A 12,172-nucleotide genomic window follows, 5' to 3' on the forward strand; every position below is an offset into this window, starting at 1 on the left:
TGAATCATGTACTATGATCCAAAACATTAATGATAAAAAAACTCTACACAATCAAATCTAGAAATTACGTACTTATACTGATTCTGTTTGTTCTCCACCATCTCCCAGATGTATGTTAAGGCTTAAGAATTTATAAATTCCTTTCCATTTGCCAGACCCAAGAAAATGTAATATGCGGAAAAGAAAAATTTTTATCTGCTAATTTCTTACTCTAGGAAAACACGTTAAAGCACGAGCGAAAGGATTTAATTGTTGCTCAGGCACAATTTACCATGAAAAGAACATTGCAGCATGATCACTCGTGTGTCTGCTGTAGCTAGGGACTAAAACCCTTAATAATTTAAAAATTAAAACATATGACATAAATACAATATTGACGGTAGTGCTAAGCACTCTGTGATCTTGCCATAAGTTTAAAGTGCATAGTTAGAACTCCAACCCCAATGACACAAATAGTCTTAATTTCTAACTCTGCTTCCAAAACTAGAAAGAAAATTACTCAACCCATGGTCCACAGTCACTGTTCACAATATAAATGATTGCCGGAGCAAAGTTATGTGTCCAGAAACTCTAGACTAAATGTTGGTTCTGCAATTATCACATTAATCGACTCACGGAAACGAGACCACTCTTTTTTCAATTGCTCATCGCAGATCACATCTGACAAAGACGTAAGGCCATTAACCATTCTAGGAAGTTTCTTGATTTTTTTGAAGTCACCCCTGTTGAGAATTTTGAGTCTCTCCAACTTATTGAAGTCACGTGGTAGAGCCTCCAAGCCTTGACAAGGAAATGTAAATTTCCAAGTTCATAAATTGAGGCTGGCAGTTCTTTGAGATTCAGACAAGCAACTAAGCTCAGCACTTGAAGAGATCCTACAAGCTTCCCCAGATTCTCATGAATCTTGCGAAGTTGATGGCAATTTGTTATAGACAGTGTTTTCAGTGAAGTGAAATTGCAAATACCAACAGGAAATTCCTCAATATCCTCACAGCAGTCAATATTAATCTCTTCAAGTTTAAGCAGCTTTGAGCACAATTCAATGTCCAATCGTCCCTTATCAGTTCTGTAGAGACTCAGTGAGAGTTTCCTGAGATTTCCTAAATATTGAAAATAATCTAGATCAGGGACAATCAATTTTTCAAGCCGAAGGCTCTTCAGTTGAACCAATGAACTAAAGGTTGACATGCCGTCAATTTTAGCCCTATAGGATTTCTGGTTTATTATGATAAGAATTTTCAACCGAGACATTTCCTGCACAAATGGTGGAAGGAAATATTCATTTCCATCAAATATCAATACAAGAGCACGAGCCTCCGAAAACTCCAACTTAGGCCATTTATTCTCTTTCATTAGACCTGCAAAAGTATTCAAAACCTTTTAAACAAGGAATATATATATATTTTGATGGGCCTCACTCATTTTCTTGAAGCCTGATACTTGTGAATATCAATAAACCAATTTAAAGCAATCAACCTGTGCGAATGGCAATAATCTCAGCGGCTTTTATATCTCCATGTGAGGGATCTTCCCAGCAAGATAATGGAGATAATCTCAACCTTTTGCATATCTTGTCATTTTGGTTGTTGTCCACAGATTCCGCACAATAAATAGCCAAACACTGCAACATATCATGTTGAACTGAATATATCTCACAATTGCTGGGAAAGCAAGAGTTTAGATGCATTCAATCTTCAGTGAGACATCTTTTTCAAGTTCTCAAAATGAAGTAGCAACATCTCAATGATTACAAATTTTGAGTTGAAGTAAAACGATTACATGTCCAAACTCCATTTAGATCATGCTGGAAGAAATGGGAGATTTACTCATTCGGCTTGATGATCACTATCTATATCTTTCTGCTACATATTTCAACGCAATTTCAACAAAAGAATCTAAAAGAAGACACTCACCTTGAATTATGAGTTAGCTGTACCGAATTCAAGAGCCCTCTTTTTTTGAGATCAACAAGAATCATCGACACATGCTCTAGGCTTAAGTTGTGAACATGAATCCAAATATCAAGCAAAGCATCAACAAGGATTTTTTTAACTTCAGGAAACAATATCAGGTCCAAAAAGCATTTTTTTGTATCATTGTCCAGATCTTCTATGCTCAGTGTTAGGCACTTGAGAACATCCTCTTCATAAGATCTAATATTGATTCATATTCCTTGTGAAAGCTGCCTTTTGGCATATTCCCAATATGCATTTTCACTGTATTTATGTAAATAACGTCCAATCACCTCCAATACAAGTGGTAATCCTAGACATTCTTTTGCTACCTCTTAGTACAGACTAGTTAGCCGCAATATAATCTCAAAGAGTGGCCTTCAGATCTACACATATTGAACTAAACGAACCATGCTTCTTAAATTGCAAACACGGAATGGATAGTAGATCTACACAATATCAGCTAGCAAAATATAATGTCGTATTATGGCAAATTTAGCAGACTTCAGGTTCACTAAAATCAAAAAATGAGACGTAAATAGACATAGGTATACCTCTTTGACTAGTTGCTTGTTGAACCATCCATCTGGAATGCTTTCTTGTCCAAAGGCCCAATAAAAAAAGAGGGATAGAGCATATTCCTATCCAAGCGAAGACATATAATGAGTGCTATCAAGGTGCATGGAATTGACACTGTCCCTAACTGTAACAAAAATCTTGCATCCCTCTGCTTCAAACAACAATTCTTCGAGATTAACATTTGGCCCCACATCATCTAATATGACTAGAATATTTTCTTGCTTAAGCCTAAGTATTTCCTGAAGAGCCTCATGAATGCTCTCACTCTGAGAATCAGGCAATAGTTGATCCCGAGTAATCATTTTCCATATGCTCTCAAGAATCGTCTTGTTATCTGGTAGCTGTGAAACTGTTTGAAAAATTATCTTGTCTCCAAAACGTTCTGAGAAGAAGAATGGAGAACGTAAGGTCAGGGAAATCAGAAAAGAACGCAAGGGTCATTTCCAATAGATAGACAAGTATTAGTAAGGTCTCATTAGTAATTAATTAACAAACAAAAATAAGTTTATTTTCTAAATTGCTAATTCATTGAGTCTGTATCGTATTTGTGTTGTTTTTCTTCTCCTACTAAGGGCAGTTTTTTCTGCAATGTGGTGGCCAATAAATTGCAAGGGTTGAGCACATATGCAGATTCGTAATCACCGCAGCAATATATGAATTCTTTCAACTCTCCCATTACTGCTGTCATTAGAATGCATTGGGAAGTAAGTTAGGATCAAGATATTGAAATTTGACTTCTTTATTGAGAGGTTGATGGGCAAGTCTAATCACGATTCGGTGATGTTACCAATATACACAAGTGTGAACACAAAAAGCATACTACAGTAAGTGAGATCAGTTCTTATGTTCTAGTCTCCCTAGAAGTTTAACGTAGGATTGTAGCCAGGCTAAAAATCCCCACGCAACTTTGCCAACCAGACTAGAAGCTCTAAACACACCACTTCCTCATTGGAAACATTTTCTAACTTGTCATTTTGATATCAAAGGACAAGCCCACTTCCCAGTGAAAATAAAAGCTATCCTAAGCATAAGTATTCCGCATATTGGCCACTTGACCTGATAGTAAGGTCTTGATAGATCAGGGGCTCAAATGGATGGATCAAAGATGAGAAGGGGAGTACAGATGTCTTCACAGGAGTGACCAAATAGGATAGCTTAAGAGGAAGAGGAGAGCAGAGCAGAAAAGAGTACAGATTAAGGGGAAGAAGAGAGGACTACACCAAGTAAAGCAAGATGATGAATAAATGCTCTTCATACGTGTAAAAGAGGAGAAGAGGGGGTTATTGAAGGGAAGTGAGGAGATATGAATGGCCGTTAAGCTCTTTAAGAAGAAGGAGAGGAAGAGGATATATTGAGAAGATGGGGGAGAAGATTGCATTAACATAAGCAAGTTGAGGATTCAATTGCCTTTAAGCACTTCAATGAAGACAGAAGAGAAAGAGGGAAAGGGGAGAGGATTTCACATCAAAGGTGGAGGCATGAATGGTGTTCAGAAACTTTGAGGAGGCAAAGACAGATCGAGGGAAAGGAGAAGAGAATCCATAAACCACATTAAGGCATGAATCATTTTTAGGCACTGTGAGGAGGAGAGGATGGAAGAGGACTATCTAGCCTTGTCAACGGGAGATGGTTCACACAATGAAGAGCTCATCAATAGTAGACGAGACACAGTTAACAAATACCAATGGAAAAGGATTCCCCTACTTGACTAACTGAGGAAGATTTCCATGCTAGAGCAGCTCCCTAACTTAAGCATGAGATTATATACATAAAAAAGGAGGTTGAAACATAACCTGTACATGGAGATTGCCACAAACCAGAGGTAAATTGTCTCGTCACACCACGGTTAAGGTTGTGGGTCTGATTGATGTTTTTAATATAGGCTTATCTGAGTGCGATGGAACACATACAGTTCCTGCATCCGATTGCTAAAGTGATGCACATTTTACCTAGTAGCGAAATAGGTTGCCCAGCACTTGGGCGAATATAGGCCAGCATTAAAATAGCCTCCTCTTCTCAGATCTAATTCCTATCAAAGCCCAGACAATACAAAAACAAGTATTTATCAAAATTCCTTGATTCAGCACGAATTTTTGTGTGGGTGTGTGTAAATGGTTAACTTATGGTTTCAGCATCCCTCCCGAGAGCAACTCCCAAAAAATGCATTTTACAAGATTACTTGATTCAAAGAGTAAATATATGGTCTACTTACGTTGGACATTAGAATCCTTAGAGAGAGCAGCAACCAAGGTTGTTTTGCCACTGCCCACAATTCCCATCACTCCGATCTTATTGAAATTATCTTCAAATAACCACCTTTCCAAATCCGCTACTTGATTCTCCAAACCCACGCTATGTTTGGGTAGTTTTGGAATGTATGAGTCTGCAAATGAAGATGAGGGTTGCAAGCATAACAACCCCTCACTCACCCATTGTCCCAATTTTTGACAGCCTGAGAGAAGGGTATCGCCACCCGCATCAATAGGCCTAGAGAGAAGCACTCTAACAACCTCTCCAGTAGCTCCTTGAACAAGCACGAGAACATAGGCAAAAACCATTTTGTTAGCGTATCGGGGGTGATTAGGGCAGCCACTTATTTATCAATGACTCCTAGAGTGAAGTGGAAATGGCGGGATATGAAAGCTGAGAGGAAACTTCTTGCAGTGTTGATTCCATGTTGAATTGTACTCATTTAGCGAGCAACCAAACAAATTGAACGCAGGATGTTGGAAGCAGAGTGGAAATTTCTTGCACATTTTTTCCACGATGAATTGTCTGCATTTAGGGAGTGAGCAAGCAAATTTTCCACATATGGGGCCCTTCTTCCCGCCTTTACCTCTCTTTAGTTTACTGTCTAGGAAAACCGAAAGTCTTTCAAGAAAATTAGAAAAATAAAAGTTTTCAAAATAGTACAAGAGAGGGAGAGTCAGTCAACCATTTTTGTAATTATTAATTAATTAAAAATTAAAAGCTAGAATAGAATCATAATTATAATAATAAATATGACATTTTGAGCACCACAATGGTTTAGTGGGTAATATTATAAACCAATTTAATCCAATGAAATTTTTTTTTGACAAATGACAAAGAAAAGAGCCTACTAATAACTTAATAAGGCCGACTTCCATGGCATTCATTTAACCTTTTGTATACCTTAGTCCTTAAAGTTAAATTCTATCAGTAGAAAATCTTTGGAAATCTTTCCCACATATGTAGGATTATAGTTTATAATTTTTCTTCAACACTGAAGAAAAAGTGAATCATTTGAAGTGAATGGTAAAGGGAATGTAATTGACAGTGATGGGACATATAATTAATGCCAACTCACATTACAAGTGTGAAGTGGAGGTGGTGGTGAGGATAGTGGACACTTCTCACCATTATGGAAATTAAAATTAGATCGATGTTTCATTTCAGGCATTCGACCCGAAATAAGACTTCCACCATTGATATGTAATCATCAAATGATATATTATTGTTTGGTACAACTCCACTGTGTTGTATTTATTACCCATTTCCATTTTGTAGTTGTTACGTAATACATTTTAATATGTACTTTTTTCCAAACAAGGAGGACTTTCGAGATAAAGTCTTGTAGGCAAAAAATACCTTGATCAAACATCATCCAGTAAGGCATAAAATAGTCTGGATTTATATTAATTTGAAAAATATGAGTACAATCAAGCTAGAAAATTGAAATAGTTGCGTAACCTTATAAATTATATTCTATTAACATTTAACAAAGTACAATAACTTATAACTATACGTATCATATGTTGTATATCCTATAAATAGAAGTCCCCAAGGGTCTTGGTACCCCTTCTTATAGAAAATGAAGGGGTGCATACAAGCTTCAGTACCTTTGGTAACTAATAAATAATTTGCAGAATTTTCCAAAAAATTTTACAAAATGATTTGGGAAACAAGCAATTAATGAAGTACCCACCGCATAGCTTGAAACATTACCAATAAATTGTCAAGGTGTTCTATGTTTGCAGCATGTGGATTGAGCCTCTTTTGTCATCACAAATCATGAATTGCCTGGTCCAACACCTCCGTTTCTACCTCCTGCTCTAGTTCATGTTGGTCACTGATATACCTAGGATAATTTATCTAGAGATTCCACATAATGTTCATCATGCTACTAATAATATCATACTAATCTTCTTCAGATCCAACCTACCCTAGGTGCACTATAGGGTCTGGTGCCTGTCCTTTTGGATGCTCATGAATATGAAGTCCTGGGATGCTCATCAAATTTCCCAACTGCAATTGTTAATCTAGAGAAAACCTTGTGCTTTGAGTACACGTTCTCATTTTTGTCAGCAACTTGGTTTTATAAAGGATGCATTTAATGCCAAAAGGAAATTAATTGTCATGTTTGACATGCTTTGAAAACAATTGTACAACATTCACCAATGTGTTACATTTGTTTGCATTAATAGCCACCAAATTGCCTCATTAATTATGTATCCTTTCTAGCTAAGGGGAAAAATTGCCTCATTAATTATGTATTTTTTTCCATCAAATGGGGAAACATCACCTCATAATTTATATATTATTTCCATTCAAGAGGGAAAAAATTGCTTCCTAAGTTATGTATTTCACTAAAAAAAAGGAATTAATCACACTGATTTTATGAAATTCTTCCACATTGGAAAAAAATAGACAATTAAAAATAAGTTTTTGTACTTTGAAAATTTTGCCAAGTGAAAATATTTTTTTTCCACTTGAAAAATGATGGATTTGCCAACATTTTATAATTTTTTTGGGTAGGGGGTTTCTTAAAGTTATCCTTGGATGAAACCCATAACTCTTTATTGTTGCAATAATAAAAGTTCACCTGTTAGGGCTACAATTTGATCATATCTAATGATCTACCCTGTTAGAGGTATGCTCTATTAAAATCTTTTAAGACTATTAGGTCATATCTTAATTGAAGGATTTAATACTTACAATAAAGTAAGGACTCTGTTAGAAGAATTAAATAGGACTACTAAAACCACTTTGTTAAGAAATTTTCCCTGACTCGGTCTATTAAAATTGATTTAGTACTTGATCCTTTGGTTTTCTCTACAAGATATTTATGGATCTCCTCTCTTCAATATCTCTATTTGACCTTCTTATCTGATATACTCTGTTTCATCCTTCACTGCTTTGGTTGCTTTGTCTGATCTCTTATCTGACTTAGCTTTCCTTACTCTGGTCTAAGTTTTTTCACTCCTCCGCTTCTCCATTCATCACACATAATGATTTTATGGTTAGAACCCCCCCTTAAATAGATAATTGGTGAAAGTTGTAGATCATAATCAACGATCCATATTTCATCTTTTTGTCATTTAATCCTTCTAATTTTTTAATTGGTTAATATGCTTATCTTGCGATTAATGTCTTCATCCAAAATGTGTAATTTTCTCCTTAACTATCTCTACAATCATTCAATATCATGTATAAGTCATCTAAAATGATTTACATAAGTGTTTGCATCATTACAAACTCATATGTCAAACCTGGTTTACTCGGCACTTGAATGTTCTAACGCTCAATCATAACTAACATTCATGTTGGCACTCAGCTTCTATATGCCTGACATATACTAATTCAATTGAAATTAATTAACTTTCCAAATTCTCAATATCTACTCTTCTACTTGGCATCTTGACACTTTCTCTACTGGGGTACTTGACAACCTTTGACTTGTTCGGCATGTGAAGAAATATAAACAAGTCCTTTGTAGCTTGACCTTCTCTAGATGGCTCAGCCATAGTGATGACTGACCAACACTACCATGGAAATGACTAAGTGTTAGACACTAATAGGAAACTTGGGCTTAGAGATCAACACGATGTGCATCCATGCTTGAGACCCATTTTTGTCCCCCTCTCAAGCCCTGTTCAAGGATTGATTTAAGGAGTTATTTAAGGTTTAGTCAACTTGTGGGATAAAGTTCACTTTGAACCCTTTATAAGACCATCCATTTGCTCCATTTTGCATCATGCATTCATGACATCATCCCACACACACTAGCACTCAAGCACTTAAGCCTTCAAGTCTTTAGTTCTTAGTTTTTGTAATTATTTGAGTTTATTTTCTTACTTCTATTCGTGTTGATTTTGCTAATTAATTTAATTTTTTGATTTCAAAATTAATTTAGTTTCTTTCTTAGATTATTTTAATTCTAATTTTTAAACTAGTTTAATTTTTAATTTTTATAATTATTTTTTTCTCTTATCTTTATTTGTGCCATTTTGTTCATTTTATTTTTCTATTAATTTTTTGAAACAATTTTTTTACATAGAGGTTTTTTAAATGGTCATTTTATTCATATAAAAAAATAAATAATTAAATAACATATTTAATCTATTTAAAAAATATTTTCGAAGTAAATTTTTACTTAAATTGAAAATTATAAATTACTTATAATTTTCGCGTTAATAGATCTCGTGGGGTTAATCCTCTTAGATTCAACAAGAAAAGAATTTGTGGAAGGTCCTAGAGGAAGGTTGGATCAAAGTCAATTTGGAAAGGACTTCCAAAGGAAACCTGAGACCTTTGTATGATGTACCCTAAGATGTCCCATCACCGAGGCCTTACTCGGTACCCATAGGCTTTATCTGGTACCTCGCGTGATGTGCCCCAGTCCATTCCATTGCAGGCCTTATCTCGACTTGGAGAATCATGATCCTAAGGTGATTCTATCAACTATTTTCCAATAAGAAGTATTTTAAAGCATAATCTTTAAAATATCAGATACATAATCTTATCACTCAATTATAGGAGGAGAAACCATAATGGGGTGCCCTGTTACCCAATCAGTGGGCCTCGCCGTTCTCCCTCATTATCGTCATCTCTCTCCGACCATCATCTCCAAGATAATGCCCTTGTATGATGTACCCTGAGATATCCCGTCACCAAGGCCTTACCTGGTATCCATAGGCTTTATTCGATACCCCGAGTGATGTTACCCAACCCATTCCACCGCAGGACTTACCTTATCTTGGAAGATGATGACCTTTTTAACAACATTCTTTGATTATTATCAAATTAAAAATCAATGTCATTTCCTTATTTGATTAGAATTATTGATAGTAAATATTTAAACTATTCAATATTCATCAAAATATCCAAATGTCTCAATAATAACAAGGATAGTAACAATTATTTCATAATATATGAAGAAAACATATAATTTACCTTGTTACCTTTATGGTTGAAGTGGCAATTTAAGAGCTTGAAGCAACCTTCATATCCATTTTCCATATGAAATATATGGAAAATATAAGAAGGTGATTCCCAAATGATCATTAACAGTTGCATAAAACATCAATTCTATTCGTGGCATTTGTAATATATCTTCAAGCAAATTTGGCACCTGATTGATCAATTTTTAGAGGTCACCTTATCACATACCCTGTGAGAAGGAAATAAAGTGGCAGATTTCATATCTAACCGCGGGTGTGATGGTGTCATTGTTAATACACATCAACCCAACTCATTTATTGAACAATTTGAATCATTACATCTATTGATTGCATCTGAAAGCTATTTATCATGCTCATAAAGTACATTTCATAAAGGTAGTTTATTTAGCAGAAACACAAGCTCTCTTGGTAGGCCTACTACTAGTTAAAATAGGAAATGTTTATTCATTTCTGATATGAGTCATCAAGCCTATAACAAAAAAAATATTGCTAGAAAGGTTGATAAGGTGGATCTGGACCTAAATACTTTATTGCTAGAAGCACCTATTACTTGGGAAGCACTTAGGTGCTATCCATACTTCTTTTCTTCAGAAGACAATGCATCATTACTGTGGGAATATGCTTTGGCTATAAAATAATTTTTTGACAGCTAAAACAAAAAATGTCATAGATCATCCAAGGAAAATGTGGGAGTATATGATAGGATCTACATTGAGATTTCACTTGAAGTTATTGAGAGATAACACTTCCACTCTGTCAATGCATATGTGTGATTACATAAACTTTGCAATATATTACAGGTTATCACCTCATGTTTTATGTGCAGTAGGTGATTTCTTGAATTTTGTTCTTCGGTCAATAGAATTCATTAATAAAAAATTTAAGGATTACCATTCAGAGCTTAGAATTGATAAAAGTCCAACAGCTTTAATTCTTTTCACTGTTAACTTGGGAATGTCAAACAAGAATGTGAGGCTTTCAATTTTTAGTCTTTTAAGGCACTATGAACCATTTTCTGTCCCAAACCCTGAGATTGTAGAAAGACCAAAAAAGTGTAGGAAGATTGAAGGAGTTAAAACTGGTGATGAGGTTTTTGATATATGCCAAGCAACATGTAGGAATGACAGCAATGGAAATTTGTTATATTCTCCTACCACACATAATGTTAAAGAAGGTCTTCAGCTTTTTCAGAAGTAATGGATTAGAGGTGAGCTTGTAATAAATTAGAATATCATAGTCAAACTGCAAGAGTGAGAGCAATCTTGGATAGTGTGGATTAGCATTTGAGGATCTCTTTTAGAATGCAATGGCTTCAACTAAAGTAATAGAAATGGTGGAAAATTCATTAAATCTATAGGATACTGAATTGAGTGGGAATGGGAGATCTTCTACTATGGAAGATTGATGCAGAGGAGAAGAGAGACAAAGCTGATAAGGAATCGAAAAAACTTTTGGGAAATAACCATAAGGCTATTAAACACGATTTTGAAGAGAACTGTGAATGAACTTGAAGAAGAAGCAAGTATTTGTGAGGACATAATTCAATAGAGACAACACAACTTGAAGATTATGGCTTTAAAAGAAAATCATTATGTGATGCAACTTGCAAATTTAAGACAACATTGAACAAAGTGGGATATTTTCCTGAGTATCATGGTGCATTGATTCAAATGATTGATAAATAGAAAGAGGTGGAGAATAAAACTAAACCTATATTAAATTTTTTGCAGACTTATCAGCACCTACCACTTGATAAGTATCTTGCTAAATTGGCCATTGAGGAAAAGAGGTGCGAGTGTGAAGCTGCAGAGAGGTATCTTGAAGATGCAGTACAGAAAGCATTGAACATCTTAAGTGACTGATCGGATACTTCATTTAGCCTTTACCATCCTGGGTCAAAAGGGCCTTCCCTTGGTACCTTGCCAAGCTGATTGTTGTATCAGCATAAGTTTTGTACATCTTATTTGAGCTGGGAGCCAATGGTATTGTGGCAAGCTGTGTGGGAAATCATTAATGGAAAATTCAATGATGAGACAAAGACAGTAAAGGTTATTGATTGCTTGGATTGGTGTGAGGTTGAGATTAGTATCCATCATTTTTGCAAAGGATATACAGAGGGTCGAATGCAAAAAAATGGTTGGCCTGAGATGTTATAATTGAAGGATTGGCCAAGCTGAATTCATAAATATTCATAAATACATTGCCTTTTCATGAATACACTTATTCCAATTGGGGTCTTCTTAATTGGTCGATTGGTGTGTTTCTAAATTTGCAAATATTCTTGCTACCATTGAAGATGATTGTATTGATATGGAGTGATTTCTATAGGTTGAATGTATATATTTTTTTGTCTAAGTTGATTACCTCTAATGTTGTAATATCTTGACATTTTTGAAGTGGCTCATATGGGTAGAATTTAGAAAATGGTATAGTTTTAAG

At 35.2% G+C, this 12,172-nt stretch overlaps 2 pseudogenes; one reads left to right on the plus strand and one right to left on the minus strand.

Moving 5' to 3' along the window:
- Positions 1–553: 553 nt before the first annotated feature.
- LOC149555824 (putative disease resistance protein At5g47280) lies at positions 554–5,089 on the minus strand (annotated as a pseudogene).
- A 165-nt stretch (positions 5,090–5,254) lies between these two features.
- Positions 5,255–11,595, plus strand: LOC149555825 (AUGMIN subunit 1-like; annotated as a pseudogene).
- Positions 11,596–12,172: the final 577 nt, after the last annotated feature.

Source organism: Cupressus sempervirens, chromosome 5, assembly GCF_028749045.1.
Source record: "Cupressus sempervirens isolate cs-2001-9-10 chromosome 5, ASM2874904v1, whole genome shotgun sequence".
Classification (NCBI taxonomy): domain Eukaryota; kingdom Viridiplantae; phylum Streptophyta; class Pinopsida; order Cupressales; family Cupressaceae; genus Cupressus; species Cupressus sempervirens.